The following is a 20412-nucleotide window of genomic DNA, read 5'->3' on the forward strand; positions in this document are numbered from 1 at the left end:
TTGATTTATAATATTGGGCATGGCATTTGAATATTAATCACGCTCTGGATTTAACTGCTTTTTTCTCTTAAGTGAAATCTTTTTCATCACCTCTTATCTCATTGAGTTTTATTTGTCACTGAGGTCATCAGAGCTTAGAACAGTATATTATTCCCATTTTATAGATGAAGAAATGAAGGTGACATGTTACACTCTAAGTTGCAAGTGAATTGGACCTTGAACTAGAACTTGACTTGGATTTTCCTTCTTATATTATTTATTTTTTTTTTTTTGGTGCCGAGGATGGAACCCAGTGTCTCACACTTCTAGGCAAGTGTTATACCATGGAGCTACAACTTCAGCCCTGTTTTTTAGTTTCTTTTTAAAAGGTTTATTACTTTTTTCAATTTTAGTGAAATGTAGATGGAGAGAATGGCATTTAAATTTAAATACCAGGACACCAATGTGTATTTGGTTCATTGATACCTTTCATTGATACCTTTGGAGGAAAGTATACATATTCACACATCCACACCTTTTTTGGGGGGGGGCATTGAAAGACTTAAATAAGAGACCATACTGTTATGCTTTTATGATCATTAGATAGCTAAGAATAATCAACATTTATTGAGTGTGTATCTGCAGGAACCTATGCTAGGCTTTGTGTACATCACCTAATTTACAGTGACAGAGATATGTTTGGTGAGATCCCAGAACAAGGGAGTGAAAGTGAGACCCTTGACCAAGAGCAAGGCTGGGGCTCATACCTAGACTTTCTGATTCCGAAGTGTGTCTGCTCAACTTCATGCTTTACTGGTAACTAATGAGCAGTTCTCAGAGTTCCTAACACCTGTTGATGCTACCCTTCCTGGGTCTGATGTCTGTGGGTGGACTGGAGCATTAGTTTTCTTTGCAGTACAGTTTTTACACTTTTGTTTTTTTTTTCCTTTGCCAGAAATAGTCCTCTATTCAGGTGAATGGTCATTACTTAAAAAAAAGAAAAATAGTCAAGAGCTGAAAAATCATCTCTATTTGGAGAATGTGAAGTATTTAATAGAAGCAGATGGGAAAATCAGAGAGAACTGTAGTAGACGGAGGACATTAGTGATGTTCCAACCCAGAGGCCATCTATAGTGTCCACGCTTTTTTTAACGTAAGCTGATGTTTGAAATTGTAAAACTGGAGGCGTAGCACTTCTCCTAAAGTTTGTGCAGTAAGTATAGATGACAGAGTTGAAAATCTGATGCCTTTTGGTCTTTTAACTTCTACAAATAATGCAGCACATTGTGGGAATGAAGGGAATGTTTTTTTGGAAATTTCCCTAAACTCTTTGTGGACTTCCCCTTTCTTCTAGTCACCCCTCTGTCGTCTTTTGTTCCTCTTTTCAGAATTCCACTCTGATCCTGTGGAGTTTGATGGGGTGAAAATATGTGTCAGACACCTCTTGGGGGCTTGGATATACCAGTGGGCAGAACAATATCCCTTCCCTTGTGGAATTCAGTTGTACATGGCTGTTTGCTTGGGGGGTAGTCTTTGGTTATCTTTAGATACACAGGAACCATTATCCAAAAGCTGGAAGGGAGAACAAGGAAACAATCTCCCTAAACCATTCAATTCATTGACTTTTTTGTCATTGGCAAGATGGAGTTGCACAGAGGAGACATTGCCACAACTTTTTAAAAAAGGATTGAAGAATGGAGAAGTAGGACTATGGGATTGTACCTTGGTGGAAGAGGAAGGATAGGAGCCTCTGCTGAGTAGTAAGATCCTTGGCAAGAACAACCAAGCCTTTTAGTGTCTGTCAAACGCTGCACTGCTCTGCAGTGCCTAGCTCTGTGGCTGAGACAGGAGTGAATTTGTGTGGTGTGTGACTGATGTCTAGCAGAGGAGTCTTTCTGCATTGGGTGGCTCTGCAGGTGTCTATTTAATTGTATATTCAGTGAAGGACTGGACCTGGTTAACTCTGGGAAGAGAGAGAGAGTACAGCTGAGTGGTTACCTGGTAGCTTCTACTGGCTTTTCCTTACTGCTTTAAAATAAATATACAAAGACAAAGTGAAACTTTGATTGGTTCCAACCTCTCTCCATGTCTTTCCAACTCTGGGGAGAGGGTCAGGAAGAACAAGAGTACTCACTCCCAACACCTGTAGCCCAGAGTTCCTTACCATTGGCTGTCCCTGGCCTACAAAAAGCCAACTCACCAAGGTTAATATTCCTCCATGTTTCCCTGCTCTTCCCCTGACTCCTCCTCTAAAGCTTCTGATCATTGAGGATTGTTGGGTTTGTGAATGGAAAAGGGAAAAAGGTTGTCAGAGCAGCTTCCCTAAGCTAAGGGCAGTTGTGATCAACAGCAGCAGTGGACAGACACTGGAAATAGTTGTCTGCATAGGGTCCTATTTTGAGTGCTTATGTGTCCTGACGCACTTAGTCCTCAGAGGGTAGGTGCTGTTCCAGTTTCATATATAAGAAAATTGAGGCCCAGAGAGTTATAGAAGGTGGTGGACTCAAAATTCTGACTCAGGTATTTGACTCTGAAGTTGTGCTCTCCAGGGTTGGACAGACTCTCTCAGGGCTCTTTCTATCCTGGTGTCATTCTTTGCTCTTTTCAGAACCCTCTTTACATCTTCCGCCTCTTCATTCTGAAAAGCTACCAAAAACATAGATGTTGGTTAATTTCAGATTCCTTTAAATGTTCCTGGCATATTTCCCGGGACAGTCAGGAGTAATTCTGAAGTATTTGGAGGAGGACATAGGCCCAGGTGCACTTCCCAGAAGGGGCTCTTAGGACAACATAAGGGTACCTGGGACTGACTGTGCTATGGGATTCATAAAGTGTTGAGCCTAGCCTTGCTTCCAGAAATGTTGAAGGAATCTTCCTCTTCCTCTACTTTTTTGCCTGGTGTAGGTTTCTGATTCCCAAGATTTTGAACTCAAACAAATCCTATTTGCTTTAGCTCAATTACTTTATGGATTTTTTTAAAATGAGTCAGTTCAGGGAACCTACCACTATTTATAATTAATTGGCAAATGAACTTTTGAAATAGAACTTTTTACCCAGTTTGGCCATGGCTGGTCAGTCATTTATTTCCCTTTGAAAAAGGAAAAAGGAAGTATTTTAACTAGTGACATGAATTTGTGTCAGTTTGTTTCCGAAACAGATAGGCTGTTCCCCAATCCAGCCTTGCAGAAGTCTGGTGGGAAAAAAATCAACTTTCTTCCTTTGGTATTTTAAATACCTTTAGACAGGGGTCTAAGGGACAATTATATAAGAATACCCATAAAAGTTATTATTTACTGAGTATTATGATGGTCCAGACACTGGGCCAAGTACTTTATATGTCCACCTTATTTCTAGTGTTCAGTTAGGTGCTATCACTGCCATTTTACAATAGGGAGACTTCCAGAGAGATTAAGGGCCATATATCAGTAAATTTAATAGACTGGATAACTCCAAATCTCTTATAGTAAGGTGATTAAATCATCTAAATTTAATCACTTCACTATAAGATGAAATGTTGAGGGGTGAAAGAAAAAAGGATGGGGAGGAAAAGACCGTATGAGGCAGGAGAAATTTGAATCAGCCGCCCTCAGGATTTACTGAACAGTGTGTGTCTAGCCCCAGTGGGGAGGGTGGGGCACCAGGAAGCCCATCGACCTTCACCACCCTCATGGAGCCAGGGAGCAAAGGGCATTTAGAACTTAAGACCTTTAGGAAGTTATGTATTGGGACTTTCTTTCAATGCAGGTTTATTGAGCCCCTTATCTATAAGGTTTTCTCTTCTTTTTATTTTTAGTTGTAGATGGACATAATACCTTTATTTTGTTTATTTAGTTTTTTTTTTTTTTTTTTTTTTTTAATGTGGTGCTGGGGATCGAACCCAGTGCCTCATGCATGCAAGGCAAGCACTCTACCACTGAGCCACAACCCCAGCCCGAGCTCCTTATGTATAAGGCAAGTGGCATATAATAAAATTTTTTTTGCCTACAAAAAGTTATATTTCTAGCGGCACAGACACAAATGCAGTACACCATAGTTTGTTGTGACAAGTGACTTAACTGGGTAGGGAACCCTGAATATTGAATAGTAAGAAAGTTTATGCTAATTAGCACAGTATTCTTCTTGATTCAATTTTGTTTATCTCTTATGCATATAATTGAGAATTTCCATAATTTACCTACCCCGTGGCTGTTGTTTCTGATGTGTTTGTATTTTGCAAACAGAAGATTGTTTTGAAGCTCTTCCCTGAAACCCAGACCTGCATGTTGATTACAGAATTGGCTGGGGCTATCTAGCCTTACCACAGTCTCCCTTGAGCCCATCAGCACTGCAGATCTTTTGGGCTTGGTACTCTTATCCTTGCTGAGCCATTGCTTACCAATATGAGGTACAGTTGCTTCAGTACAGGGCAGCCCTTCCTAGAAGAGTGTGCGGCCAACCTGTGCCTCTCCTAGGTGTTCTGACAGTGGTGGAACAATGTTGGGTGTGGAGGCACTTCATTTTAGCTTTGGGGCTTAGATTGACCATATTACCTCAATATCATCTTTCTAACTCTAGAACTACATTACTCGGCCTATTCTAACCTCTGAGACTGGTTGTATTCTTGTGGTGACATTGGTAGCATTTCTCCATCTCTTGTCCTATTCTTTCAAATGGACTAAATTTGGAAGCTGATGTAATGTAGAAAAAGGACTAGGACCTCTTACTGCTGGCTATACTTAGTGAGACCCAGTTTTGCTTTTGTTCTCCTCTTTTATTTTCCAAGACCTTTGGATCACTTTGATCAGGTTCATTCAAATAGAAATTAGGTGTATCACCTGGAAATGAGTTAAACATCTTCTAACCCCTGCTCCCTGCTGTATTAATTCAGTTGATACAGTTTGTAATCACATTGAGGACACTTCCACATGCTAATAAAAGTTCTTTCCATCCATAACCAATGATCCCAGAGTGGGTTCATTAACTTAAAGCCGATATATGGAAAGGTAGCTCTACTACTTGTTTGTAAATGGAATTTTCACAGTAAAGGAATTAAAAAAATTTTTTTAAATATTTTTTTAATTGTAGATGGACACAATATTTTTGTTTTATTTATTTATTTATTTATTTATTTATTTATTTATTTATTTATTTATTTATTTATTATGTGGTGCTGAGGATCGAACCCAGTGTCTCACACATGCGAGGCAAGTGCTCAACCACTGAACTACAACCCCAGCCCACAGTAAAGGGATTTTGCAGCATAATTTCTCTCTAGGAATAAAATGTTTTATTTTTGTATATATGTTTTATTTTATTTTTATTTTTTAGGCATCTGATCTTCTACCACTGGTGGAAATGGCTGCTTGTTGTTTTTAATGTGCCTCCCCCTCTTTGTCCACCTATAACACATACAGCCTCAGAGACACAGATGCTACTGGACTCTGCCCTTGCAGCTTCCTGGGCCTATCGTTTGGACTTGTAGGTGTGCCAGAAAGAACTAGGTTGTGTCACAGGCTGTCAGGGTGTGTGTTGGTAGGACCTGAGTGGCCCAGCCTTTGCTCATGTAGTATTTATTTGTGTGCCAGTAGTTGTCTGCACCACCTGCAACTGTACTTCCTCACACAGCTCCATGTGCAGTTGCTTGCCTTTCATGCTTGTCTCTAGACTCTTTGCAAGCTTTAATGAGGTCAAATGCTTGTGCATAGGTATAGGCAGGAAAATCCAGAGTGGCATATAGATGGGTTCCTGACAGTAAAGGAGGTCAAGGAATTTGGCTAAAAACCTCACCTTACATTAGGCTATGGGAAAGGAAAGTGAACTAATCTATTTGGAGTCTGCTTTAGAAATACAGTTTTTGCCAGGCACACTGGCTCATGCCTGTAATGCCAGCAAATTGGGAGGCTGAGGCAGGAGAATCATGAGTTCAAGGCTAGCCCAGCAATTTAGCGAGGCCCTAAGCAATTTAGTGAGACTCTGTCTCAAAATAAGAACCGAAAGGGCTGGGGATGTGACTCTATATTAAAGCACTTCTGGATTCAATCCCTGGTACCAAAAAAAAAATAAAAAAGAAAAAAAAAAGAAATGCACTTTATTATATGGGTCTCTCAATCCTGACAAGAAGCTTAAGCAGGTAACTATTTGATACCCACTTATCAAGTTGAGAAACATGAGGCTCAAGTGAGTTTAGCTGATTTGCCTGAGACCTCAGCTGGTAAATGGTGGCGCTAACTCAGATTAAGAACATCAGGGGGCTGGGGATGTGGCTCAAGCGGTAGCGCGCTCGCCTGGCATGCGTGCGGCCCGGGTTTGATCCTCAGCACCACATACCAACAAAGATGTTGTGTCCGCCGAGAACTAAAAAAAAAATAATAAATATTAAGAAATTCTCTCTCTCTCTCTCTCTCTGTCTCTCTCCCTCCTCTTTCACTCTCTCTTAAAAAAAAAAAAAAGAACATCAGGTTCTGTAATGGTTAAAAGTATGAACTCTGCAACCAGATTATATTGTAGTATATCATTTATTGGATTGTGTGACCTCAGTTGCATTCCCTTAACCTCTCTGGGCTTCAGTTTCCTCATTGATAAAATGGATGGCCTCACAGTCCTGTTTACCTTCTATGGTTATAAACATGTACAATTCAACTAGGCCCATGAGCATCATAAGTGTTGGTAGTACCATTATTATTATTATTATTTTTTAAAGAGAGAGAGAGAGAGAGGAGAGAGAGAGAGAGAGAGAGAGAATATTTATTTCTTAGTTTTCGACGGACACAACATCTTTGTATGTGGTGCTGAGGATTGAACCCGGGCCGCACACATGCCAGGCAAGCGCGCTACCGCTTAAGCCACATCCCCAGCCCTGGTAGTACCATTATTGACCATGCTTCTGAATCTTGGAATGGAATACTGGGGCTTTGGTTTTCTTCTCTTCCAGGGAACAGTCCTGGGAGCACATGTGGATTCGGGCTGTACAGTGAGCCGAAGCAGTTTTCTTTGCAGCATTTGCATAGTTAAGAGTGAGGGGCTGGGGCTGTAGTTCAGTGCACTTGTCTATCACGTGTGAGGTACTGAGTTTGAGCCTTAGCACCACATAATAATAAATAAGTTAAACAAAGACATAGTTAAGAGTGAACAGAACCAACTCCAAGAGGGAGAACTTTCCTCACTCACTGGCCTGTGTCTTGGACAGCCCCATCCAAGATTGACTCCTCTGCCTTCACCTTTCTAATTACCTTCCTACTCTTTTTCTCTGTCTCCTTACTATCTGCCTCATCCTCTGGTGCTCTGCATTGTTTTTCTTATTAGCAGTCCTTAGATTTCCTGGGATAATTTATTCATTATTATTATTTTTTTATTTGTTAGGCCCTTCCATGTGCTGCAGTGTACTGTGTATTAGGGCTGGGGTAGGTTTGTAGGAGTGTATGATTTTGTTCCTGCTTCAGAAGATGCAATACTAATACAACAGGTAAGAGGAAGAAAAGTGATGAAACACAAAATGACTTATAGAGTTGGGGAAGTGTGTAAGGATGGTAATTATTCCCTTTTGAAACCTTGTTTTATGCCAAGCACTGGTTTAGGTGCTTTACATGCATTGTCAGTCCTGTGCCATCTGTACTTATAGGTGTGGACCCAGAGCTACCAGCATCTTGTCCACTTAGCACATGAATGGGAGAGCCTGGGGTTTGATCCTTGGTCCACACTGACTGCCTTGGGCTTACATAGAAGATTAATTTGAACCGTGTTCCACCCAGGTCATTGGTAGAACTGTCTAGGTAAGAAGAAGGGGTGCTGGTAAAACAAAAGCTTAGGGTTGAGAGTAAGCCCATTGTATTCGGGGGCAGTGAGGAGGCAGCCTGGCTGGGTTGGAGCTGAAATCAGGATTTATGAACTGCTGTGCCAGGTTCTCTCTTGGTGCTGGGAGATGAGTAAGATGCGTTCCTTTTTGCTGTGTGGAATCTTACTGTAGCTGAGGAGACAGACACACAAATAGATGATTTCAGTTCAGTGTGGTAAGAGCTATGATGAGGGTAAGTATAGGGTGCTATGGGAGCAAAGGAGAGGGAACCAGGAAATGTTCCCAAAGTCTTGAAAGATAGGTTAATGACAAGCTTAGCAGTCGAAAGTGAAAAACTTTTTCTAAAGGGCAGAGAATAGCATGAACAGAGGCATTCCTTCTGGGCTTTTTTGTTGTTGTTGTTGAAAGTGAAGTTTATTTCCTAGGTCTCATGTATGCTTGGACAGTTTTTAGGCAGTGGGGAGTCCATTGGAGTTAGAACTCAGAACAGTAGCACGAAAGTAATATTTTAGGTCAGTTAACCAGGCAGGAGAGATGAATGTTAGCAAGCTCCCTATGGAAGGGGTTGGCAAACTTTTTTGTAAAGGATCAGGAAAGTAAATGTGCTGAATGAGCTGAATGCAGCCTTTGAATGTAGTCTGATGTAGCCTTTCAGCTCCGTGGTTGTAGTATGAAAATGGCCACAGATAATGTGGAAATTAATGAGGATGGCTTTTGTTTATGGCCTAGTAGCCTCTGGATCTGCCTAGGGCAGGCTGCCCCTCTGATCTCAGGACTTTCCACGCTAGAACTGTCAGTAGTACTTCTCAACTTTTTTTGTCCTTGTGTGCCAGTTCCACTGCTCCCACCAGTAGCCCAGCTCAATTTTTGTCCCTTATCCTTATTTAAAGTACCCTCCAAATTTAAGTCTCTAAGGCACTCTGGCCATCCAGTATTGAGTTTCAGTAAAATCCCTCTTTCACCCACCTCGCAGAGAAGCAGTAGTCCCACTGCTTGAATCCTTAGTTGCTGAGCTACAAGAAATACCCCTTCCTTCTAGTCTGCCATCTTACCACCACCTCATTAGCCAGAAATTTTAATTCCATATACTTTTCCCATGTCATGAGATAGTCTTTTGAACCCCCTCCCCCCAAGTTAGAATGTAAAAACCATTCTCTGTTTAGAGGTTGGATTTTCCATTGGGTAGAGTTTGCCTACCCCAGAGCAATTGATAATAATTCAGATGTGACATGACAAGGAACTAGATGTTGGCAGTTGAAATAGAGAGGAAGGGACCTGGTGCCAGAGACATTTTGGAAGAGAACACTGATTAGATAGAGGAGATAAAGAGAGGGAAGATCCCCAGATAGAGCTGAAGTTTCAGGTTAGGTGCCTCCCAACCCACTTGGTAAAGTTGGCCTTGTTTCCACATGGACTTGATTCTGGAGAAAACCTTAGAGATAACTGATGCTTTAGATGCTTCCAGACATCTGTCAGCATATGAGTTGTTGTAGACGTCTCTCTAAGCATGTCACTGTACCAGTTGCCTTTGTTTCCTTAGCCTCCAGGTGCATTGGACAGGAGGTGACAGGGAAGTATGCTTCCCACCTGTTTGGGGTTACAGATAAAGTTCATTTTGGAGGATACTTGTTTTGATGCAATCTTAAATTATAGAGAAAGGCATCCTACAATTACTGACTTGGGGGCTGGGGCTGGGGCTCAGCGGTAGCACACTTGCCTGGCATGTGTGAGGCACTGGGTTCGATTCTCAACACTACATATAAATAAATAAAATAAAGGTCTATCAACAACTAAAAGAAAAAAACAATTTTAATTTCTCATTTGGGGCTAAAATAGATTTTGCGGGGCAGGGTACTGGGGATTGAACCCAGAGGTACTTAACCACTGAGCTATATCCCTCACCACCCCCCCTTTTTGTTTTAGTTGCAGTTGGACACAATACCTTTATTTTTTTTTTTTAGAGAAAGAGAATTTTAATATTTATTTATGTATTTTAGTTCTCGGCAGACACAACATCTTTGTTTGTATGTGATGCTGAGGATCGAACCCAGGCCGCACGCATGCCAGGCGAGCTCGCTACCACTTGGCCACATCCCCAGCCCACCTTTATTTTTTTTTATTTTTATGTGGTGCTAAGGATCGAATCCAGTGACCTCCACGTGCAAGGTTGAACCACAACCCCAGCCCCATCCCTAGCCCTTTTTATTGTTTTTTATTTGTTCTAAATATACATGATAGCAGAATGCATTTTGATTCATTCACACAAATGGAGAACTTATCTTTTATTTTGAGACAGGGTATTGCTATGTTGCTTAAGGCCTTGCTAAGTTGCTGAAGCTGGCTTTGAACTTGTGATCTTTCTGCTTCAACCTCCTGAGTTGCTGAGATTACAGGCATGTGTCACCATACCTCGATTGGATTTTCTTTCTAGTACTTTAAAAGACTGAGACCAGAAATAGGGAAGTGTTCAATGCATATTCTTCAATTCCTTATGAGTAGCTTGTGTGGTTGAGTAGCAAATGAATCTGGATATTGTGCACATGGTGAGAAAGGAATAAAGGGGAGGCTCTTTTCTCAGCATAAAGTGAATGACTTATGACATTGAGCTAAATTCTGTCACTTAACTAAGTGCTTTTTGCAAACCTTAAGCCTTTGTGGATGTGTTTGGGACCCTTCACTGTGTTCAGTCCATACTGACATTTTTTAAGAGCCCATTTTTGTGATCTAGGACATCTGACATCCAAGAGCCCATTCTTGTGATCCAGGACATCTGACACCCAAGAGTCAGGAGGCGTCAGCATCTTTAGTGTGGATAAGGCCCTCTGCTGGGCCTTGGGTGAGGGTAGGTGGGCCATCAAAGGGAATAAAAGTGTGAGTTCCTCTGATTCCTTGATGTCCCAGTCCACGTATTAAAACCATTACTCCAGGGAGTAGTGGTTCTGTTCACAGTTTTGTCATTTGTCAAATAGATGCTGGCTGTTTAAAGGGATACACTGAGGATGAAATTTGAGTATAAAATCAGGCAGGTATGCTTTGAAACAGAATGTAAATGCTGTTTCCTTAACACAGATAGAAGAGATGGCTTACCATTACTGTACTTACAGGGATGACAGAGTTGCCCTGACAGGACTGTTCATCTTCTTGGACTTTGTAGTTCATGGAAACCACAAGGCAAGGCAGATAGATTGGAAAAACATCAACTTCAAATGAACAGTACCAAAGACATGGAAAGGGAGTAGAGGTCACAGGCTCTGTTCTCAGAATTCAGAGTTCACCTAGCAGGTCTAGATAAATAATAAAACAGCAGCTAGTGAGCAACAGGAAGATACTCAGAATCAGGTACTATGTGTGAGTATTATGCTGCCCAAAGGCAGTGATAACTGTCTCCTTACTCCCTCTGTTCAAGCTTCTCTGGTCTGTTTCTCCAATGCTGCTGGCACTCCTTTGCCTCAGGGCCTTTGCACAGATCCTTCTTTCTCTCAAAAACACTCTTTCCAGGATATACAATCAATTAACAAATATATGAAAAAACATCTCTAGCAATTAGAGAAATGCAAATCAAAATTATCTCACTCTAGTCAGAATGGTAGCTATCAAGAATACAAACAACAATAAGTGTTGTCGGATGTGGGGGAAAAGGCACACTCATACATTGCTGGGACTACAGATTGGTGCAGCCAATCTGGAAAGCAATATGGAGATTCCTTAGAAAACTTGGAATGGAACAACCATTTGACCCAGCTATCCCACTCCTCAGTTTATATCCCAAAGACTTAAAAACAGCATACTTCAGGGATACAGCCATATCGATGTTTATACCGGCATAATTTACAATATCTGAATTATGGAACCAACCTAGATGCCCTTCAGTAGGTGAATGGACAGGGAAAGTGTGGTATATATACAATGGAATATCACTCAACATTAAAAGAGAATAAAATCATGGCATTTGCAGGTAAATGAATGAAGTTGAAGAATATAATGCTAAGTGAAGAAAGCCAATCCCAAAAAACCAAAGGTCGAAGGTTTTCTTTGATATGAGGATGCTGACTCATAATGGTGATGGTGGGAACATGGGAGGAATGGAGGAACTTTAGATAGGGTAAAGGGGAGGGAGGGGAAAGAGGGGGACAGGGGGTAGGAATGATGGTGGATTGAGTTAGACATCATTACCCTAAGTACGTGTATGAAGACACAAATGGTGTGAAAATACTTTGTGTACGATCAGTGACTTGAAAAATTGTGTTCTGTATGTGTAATATGAAATGAGTTGCGTTCCGCCATCATGATAACAAATTAGAATGAATAAATAATTTAATTAAAAAACCACTCTTCCCCAAGATATTGTTTATCTTTGCTCATGTTATCTTCTCCATGAAACCTTATGCTGACCAGTTTAAAACTTAAACATAGCTGGTCACTGTGGTACACACCTGTAATCCCAGCAGCTTGGGAGGCTAAGACAGGAGGATCATAAGTGCAAAGCCAGCCTCAGCAACAGTGAGGTGCTAGGCAACTCACTGAGACACTGTTGTTAAATAAAATACAAAATAGGGTTGGGGATGTGGCTCAGTGGTTGAGTGCCCCTGAGTTCAATCCCCAGTACCAAAAAAATAAAAAATAAAATAAAATAAAATAAAACCTCAATATAAAGCCAAGTGTGATGGCATGCACAAATAGCCCCAGCTATTTGGGAGATTAAGGCAGGAGGATCACTTGAGCCTAGGAGTTGATGGCTAGCCTGGGATATGCAGTAAGGCCTATGTCAAACAGAAAACAAAAAAAACTCAGTATGCCCCCTTCCCTCTAGTACTCCAGATTTCCTTTACCTTGCTTTCTATTTTCCATTTTGTCAAAACACCTGACACCCCTTAGCATGCCATGTAATTTAATTATGTTTACTGAGAGGCTTCTTAGCCAGAGCTCTGGAGCCAGATTAGACTGCCTGGGTTTAAGTCTTGTCTTCACCATTTACTACCTGTGTGACCAGGGTAGATTGGCCTTGGTTTCCTCGTTTGTTAAGAATAATACCTGGGCTGGGAACGTGGCTCAAGCGGTAGCGCGCTCGCCTGGCATGCGTGCGGCCCGGGTTCGATCCTCAGCACCACATACCAACAAAGATGCTGTGTCCGCCGAGAACTAAAAAATAAATATTAAAAATTCTCTCTCTCTCTCACTCTCTCTCCTCTCTCACTCTCTCTTTAAAAAAAAAAAGAATAATACCTAACTCATAAACTTTTTATGAGCATTAAATGAATTAACATTTATTTATAAGATGCTTAGCATAACACTTGACATGGTGTAAGTGCTATTAATGTGTTTGATAAATACAGCTTTTGTTTGTTTCCTTCCGCTAAAATGAAAGCTTCATGAGATCAGAGAACATCATCTCTTCTATTCTCCACAGCTCCCTAGCATTTAGAACAGGGTCTGGGACAAAGTAAGTGATGAGGAAGTGTTGAATGAGTGAACAGGCTGGGGTGAGTTGGCCTGGAAAGGCATCAGGAAGCAATGAGTTGTAGGCAGCACTGTTGATGGCAGAACCCACCTGGGTTTCCTTTCCTGTTTGCACTTAGTGGCTTAGATCAATGTCTTGATCTCATTAGATCTCTGGCTGTTGCCTTCCTAGTACAGTTGTTAGAAGTAGATGAAAGAATGTATCCTAAGTGCTCAGAGCTGGTAGCAGACGATTAGTGTTCTTTTCCTTCTTCTTTAGCACCTCTGGAAGAAGTGAGTCAGGAACTGGCTCTGGAGCAGTAAAGGAAGTGGGCTGGCAGGGAGGAGCAGGGGAAATCCTGAGTCTAGGTGAAAAGAGGACAAAAACAAGATGTAAGCAAACAAAAAACTCAACATGTGAGGTGTAACCATCACAGACTAGTGTGCTGAAGTGATTAAAAAAAGGAGCTGTTACCAAACTTCGATGCTAAGATATGGGGGTTTGGACCTTTTTGTTGTTGTTGTTGTTGTTACTTATTTTTGTTGTAATATTAGAAAGGTGTGAAACTATACAAGGAACTCCAGTTTGCCTTTCACTAAAATCCATAGTTGATTTTTACCCCCAGAATCACTTGTGAGTAGTTTAGATATTGTACCTCTAGATTCCTAAATACTTCAGTGTTTATTTCCTCATAACAGGAATATTCTCTTAGATTTTGATAGAGTGCCTTAATAGAAGGATGTTTTGTTTTTTTGCTTGTTTTTTACAAGTGCCTCATACATACTAGACAAACTGTCTACCACTGAGGTATACCCCGCAGCCCAAGAAAAGGTGCTTAAATGAGAGGGTGGCATGATATAAAACGTGTTTAGGGAATATGGACTGGAGGCCAGAAAGGCCTGTGGTGGGCAGTTAGGAATGGTTCACTGGAAGATGATAGGGACAAGATAGAAACCAGAAATGGGGGAAGGGGGATACTCAGAAGACATGGAAGTGGGATCTTGAATGAACAGCTTGGGATGGGGATAGGGAAAGGAAGATGGGGAAGGAAGTCTCAAAGGCTGTTCAAAGCAGTGCCTTCTTCTTCATGTGTAATCTATACAAAAGCAAATTCAGCTTTAGTTTTATGCTTGGGAAGATGGAACATTACCTCCATCCTTTTACGTGTTAGTCTACAGAAGGTAAAGTTCCACCAAATTCCAGCTGATGTGGATAGTGTCTTCTCTTCATTCTTAGAGCAGGCACACGACAGGCTTGTGTTTGTTAGAGGCTTAAGCATTGAGAGGTACACATCTGAAGTACACTGTGATTGGTAGTTGAGGGAATGCTTTAGGTCTTGTCTTGAAGATTATCAGAGGTGACCATGCAGAGAGCCTAATGTGGATTTAGGAGTCGACTGACTACAGGAGATGGGATTCAGAATCTTGGTTGTTAATGAGTAGGGAGAATGGTGGAAATCAAGGACCAAGGTCAGCCTGGGGCTACAGGGAAGATCTGCAGAAACACTGGGAGAGGTGTATAGATCAGGGATGGAAGATTTTAATTTTAAGGGAGGAGAGCAGTAATAGTGTGAAAAGTTTTAACATTAAGAGTTCCCAGACTGAGCCAGAAGAGACCTGAGGAGCAGGTAAGTTCCCAGATGCTCTCATGCATGAGGCCCTCTTGGGCCTGGTGATACTTGCTGGGCTCTGTTCTTGCCAGATCTGGAGCCAGAATTCATGAGCTTTCAGGAATATTCTGTGAATAATACCACCCAGAGTGCTAAGACAAATCAGGCTGTTGAAGGCTAATTCTCTTTCCAGTTGTCTGAGTGTTTTGTAGAAAAAGTAACCCTGGGATGATTAATTTAAGGTATCTTATATTTGAACTTGGGCTAAGTATTAAAAAGACTTACCCTATCCCTTTAAGAAAATAATGTGTCATAGGGAAGATTATAAGACAAGAGTTATTGATATCCAAAACTCATCACTTGCCAGTTGGGGTGGTGCACACCTGTAATCCTAGCTACTAGGGAGGCTGAAGCACGAGGATCACAGGTTCCAGGCCAGCTTGGGGAACTTAGTGAGATCCTGTCTCAAAATAAAATTTAAAAAGGCTGGAGATGTAGTTTAGGGCTAGAGTGCTTGCCTAGCATGTGTAAGGCCCTGGTCTTAATCCCCAGTTCTGCAAACAAACACCCAAACCCCTAAACACACATCCCTTTCTGGTTCTTTTGGTATTACCTATGCTGTTGCATTTGTGGTAGAAATGTTAACAGTGTACTATGGAGCATCTCTTGCCATGTCTGTGCTCAGAGATGGCAAGTTGGTGCCTTGACATTAGTCATGCTGAGATTGTAGAAATCAGCGAGCACTACACATCAGAACTTGGTTCATTATCTAAGAATGTAATGGAGAAAATGTTGATGGTACATTTTAAACTTAAAAGTGTTTTTGTATTTGGAACCATTGGTAAATAGCACTAAAAAATCAAGTAAGTATTCTTCTAGTGTTTGAAAACTAGTGTCCAGTTCAGCAAAGACGTTGTTCTCGTATTGCTTTTTTTTTTTTTTTTTTTTTTGCAGTGCTATGGATTAGACTCAGGGCCTTGCGCATGCTAGGTGAGTGCCCTAGCACGGAACTACATACATCCCCAGCTCTTGATATCCCCAGTGGATATCAGCTGTCATTCACTCATTTGTCAATAGTATCCATAGGTTGAGTTGAGCAAAAAATAGACAAAATCTATGAAAATATTCACTGAGAATCAATTGGCTATATGGAATTTATAATAAAGACTTGACATTTTATTACTATATTTATTGCTACTGTTGTGTGCTATATATCATTTATATATCAGTGAAATAATAATATTTGTACATATAAATATATATACATGTATGTTTACTATTTATCAGCATACCATCACAGTGAGGTAAATACTGATTTCATGGGTTTCACAGTATCTCCTAGGGAAAGAACAGACACCTACAATGTGAAGAGAGTGCATGACAAAGTGCTTTTTGGTGCTGGGGAGCAAACTGAGAGCCTCTTGCATGATAAGCACAACATACTCTACCACTGAGATACAACCCAGCCCCATGACTAGGTGCTTGATTTGAGTTATTGGGGTGAGTTAGGGATGCCTCCCAGGGAAGGTGGTAGTTAAGTTAAGCAGGAATCGAGGGTCCTTGGGAGGTGAACACTATGTGTGTGAGGCTGGGAGGAGGCATACAGGCTGGAGGGTCTTATAGGCAGCTCATGTGACTGTAGCATAATCATAAATGGGAAAGAGGTAGGAGTGGGGGGGGTAGGGGGAGGTGGGTATGGGCCAGAGTGTATGGGTGCTTGTTGTAGGTCATGTAATAATCTGAGGATTCTGCCTTCAAGCAGGTAGGCCCTTCACTTCCCAGAGACACTTAAAGACTGCAGAAAAGATTTGTTAAAGTTGTATTTTGTTTGTGAAGGAAATATTTACGTTCACCCTATATGAATTGTCCACTTATTGTGTGTAGAACTTTGCCATAAATTTTACATTTGTCCTTGCCCTCTAGAAATGTATTTCATGATGGGCGGTGGCATGTAAAGAGTATACAGTTACAAGGTAGGTTTGACCAAAATATTGTGGTGGAAGCTGTTAATTCTAGTTGCAGGTGGAGAAGGCCATATGGACAAGACAGGATAGTAGTTTGGGAGAGTCTGGGGACCCCAGAAGAACACCCCACCTTTGCCCAAAGCCATTGCTATCTTTACTTCCCGATTTATCCCCTTCATCTACTGGGGTTCCTGTTCCCTCTAGGTGGGAACTGCCGTGCAGAAGTCACTGAATGCAGTGGAAATTCCTCTGATGAAATCTTCAGTAAAGAGACTTAATATCTCAGTTTTTATTATTTTACCAACATTGAGTACCTACTGTATATCTACCTCATACCTACTATATACTCATTGTGTTACTTATGAGAATACAGTAGTATAGAAGACATAGTTGGCATCATCAGATATTTTTATTTTTTCAGTACTGGGGAGGAACCCAGTACTTTGTGCATGCTAGGCAAGTACTCTACCACTGAACAGCATTCCCAGCCTTGACCTGTTTTTTTCTTTTTAAATACATTTAAAAACAATTTGCATACCACATTGCTCATTTATTTAAATTGTATAATTCAGTGGTTTTTGGTATATTCAGAATTGTACAACCATCACCACAACCAATTTAGAATATTTTTCTGATTCCCAAAAGAAACCCTGTACCCATGGTCATTCCTTACTTATCCCCTCCCCATAGCCCTAAGCAACAACTCATCTGTTTCCTGTCTCTATAGATTCGATATTCTGGACATTTCATATAACTGGAGTCATGCAATATTTGTCCTTTTGTGACTAGCTTCTTTCACTTTAGCATACTGTTTTCAAGGTTTATCCATGTTGGAGTGAGGGTCAGATTTCATTCCTTTTTATGGCTGAGTATTACTCTATTTCATAAATATACACTTTCTTTATCTATTAAATACTGTTACTAGGACATTCATGTTTGTATATGGATGTATCTTTTTCCATTTGTCTTGGTTGTCTCTACCTAGGAGTGAAATTGCCTGGTCATATGGTTAACATATATTTAACATTTTGAACTGCCAAACTGTTTCTCAATGTAGCCACATCATTTAATATTCCCACCAACAGTACAGGAGAGTTCATTTCTCTACATTTTCACTCACTTATAATTGTCTTTTTTTTTTAAAGAGAGAGAGAGAGGATTTTTTAATATTTATTTTTTAGTTTTCGGTGGACACAGCATCTTTATTTTATTTTTATGTGGTGCTGAGGATCGAACCCAGCGCCCCGCACTTACCAGGTTAGCGTGCTACCGCTTGATCCACATCCCCAGCCCCTATAGTTTGTTGCTTGGTTTCTGAGATAAGGTTGTTGCCAGACTGATCTGAAATTCCTGGGTTCAAGTGATCCTCCCGCTTCAACTTTTTGAGTAGCTGGGTCTATAGGCACATGCCACCATGTCCAGCTCATATTTGTATTTTTGATTCTAGCCATCCTAGTAGGTAGAAAGTGATATATCATGGTTTTAAGTTGCATTTCCCGAATAATTAATTATGCTATTTTTATGTATTTATTGACCATTTATATGTCTTATTTGGAAAAAATATGTATCATATCTTTGACTACTTAAAAATTAGATTACCAGTTGAGTTGAAAGGGTTCTTTATATATACTACATTCAAGTTCCTTATTAGATGCACAATTTGCAAATTTTTTTCCATTTTGTGGGTTGCCTTCATTTTCTGAATGGTATTGTTTATGACTTGAAGCATACAAGTTTTTAATTTTGGTGGTCAAATCTGCCCTTGGTTCTTGAGTAAACTCAGATTTCCCTGTTAGATTTCTATGCTTTCAGGTGTTTTTGTTATATTCAACAAGTCTATAGAGTTAAATAACCAGCAGTCTCATAACTCTTTAATATTAAAACTTAGGTTTAGTGACTTTGTTTTAGCATTTGGAAATTTAAAATCTTGTGCAAGCACAGACAAAGCCACAAAACTCTTTAAAACATTTTATTACGCCTGTGATTAACAAAACAAAATAACTGGGCATAAATTGATGCCTATGAAACATTGATTTGGAGGCTGGGCCTCTGGAAACAGCTGGGGTTGGACACAAATGTATTGAGATTGTATTAAAGTACAAGTTGGGAAAATGCAGCATTGTTGTTTCCCCTTGTAATCCTTTCAATTATGGGATTTTCAGCTTTATTTACCTTAGTAAAACACATAATAATAACAAGAAAGGCATCCTAGATTATGTGAGCCATGACCAGAATGAAAAACTTAAACCATCTCCTACCCTGATCCCTACAACATACCTTAGCTATGCATATAAAACTTTTTTTTTTTTTTTTTTTTTTGTACTGGAGATTGAACTCAGGAGCACTTGACCACTGAGCCACATCCCCATTTTGTATTTTATTTAGAGACAGGGTCTCACTGAGTTGCTTAGCACCTTGCTTTTGCTGAAACTGGCTTTGAACTTACCATCCTCCTGCCTCAGCCTCCTGAGCCACTGGGATTACAGGCCTGCGCCACCTTGCCCAGCCATAGAAAACATTTTTAACTTACACAATAATGTTCTGTTGATTGTCATATTTGTTACCTCCTTTGAGCAAGATAAGTCTTTCTGTCTTGGTAGATCTTATGTCTCCTAGAGGAGGGAACAAACCCTGGGGGTGCTTAGGAGACCTTGTCTGGGATCTCATAACTCACTCGTGGATGGGAATGCTGGGTTTTCCTTTGGGGACACAGTTGGGATGATTTGTGAATGTGTTATTTCAGAGCCTCATTTGTCCATGTCTAAATTGGAATAAATGTGTTGAATTTTTTTCTTTGAATATAATCTGAACAAATGAGTATAAGTCATGTGACTGAGGAGTAGAGGAGTGGAGTAGGGGAATAAAACTGGAAGGCAGAGAAAACCTGAGTAGGGAAAAGTAGAAAATATGAGGAGTTCTGACTTTCCAAATGTAAAAAAGTTGTGAGAATTTATTAAGCAGTTACCACTGTCTGGGGATATGGCTTAGTGGTAAGAACGCTTATCTAGCATGGATGCTGCCCTGGGTTTGATTCCCCAGGACTATAACAAACAAACAAATGAAAATAACAACAACAGTATTGATGTTTCCATTTATTGAGCATCTTCTGTTCATTAGGACCTGTAGCACAGGCTTTCCCATATATTGTTTTATTTAATTTCTTGTAGCATCATGCAAGGTGTGTCCTTCAGCCTTGTTGAGGGACATGCTCAGGGTTAGATAGCAGCTCTGTGGCCACATTTCTCTCTGTCACACCTCGTGTGTAACCACTTTTCTTACCTGCGTTTACCTTAGGAGCCAAAGGAACAGAAAGTCATTTGCCCTGAACCTGTAAGTTCAGCTGCTAGTATAAGCTATGGTCCAGAGGGTGGTAAGATTTCTAGAACGTATATATATATATATATTTTTTTTTTTTTTTTTTTTTTTTCCTGGGTAGGTCTTTAGTCTCTTCTGGTGTGATAATTAAATACTTAGAAAGAACCCCTTTGGGGACTTGTCTGGACAAGGGCCCAGGATCACCTGTTTATTAGCCAGATGATCTTCCTTCCACACAGGGAAGATCTCACACTCTTAACTGCACCCAGGGTGGGGGATGAAGATGGAATGTGTGGCTTGGGGCTACCAGCTTCCCTCCCACTCTGTTCTCAGCTTT

General features: G+C 40.6%; 1 protein-coding gene across 31 annotated transcripts in view; it reads left to right on the forward strand.

Moving 5' to 3' along the window:
* MICAL3 (microtubule associated monooxygenase, calponin and LIM domain containing 3) overlaps positions 1-20412 on the forward strand; it is a 200046-nt gene that overhangs the window by 3334 nt on the left and 176300 nt on the right. The gene's annotated exons all lie outside the window — the stretch shown is intronic.

The sequence above is a fragment of the Spermophilus citellus genome (assembly GCF_964194105.1).
Source record: "Spermophilus citellus genome assembly, chromosome: 10".
Lineage (NCBI taxonomy): Eukaryota > Metazoa > Chordata > Mammalia > Rodentia > Sciuridae > Spermophilus > Spermophilus citellus.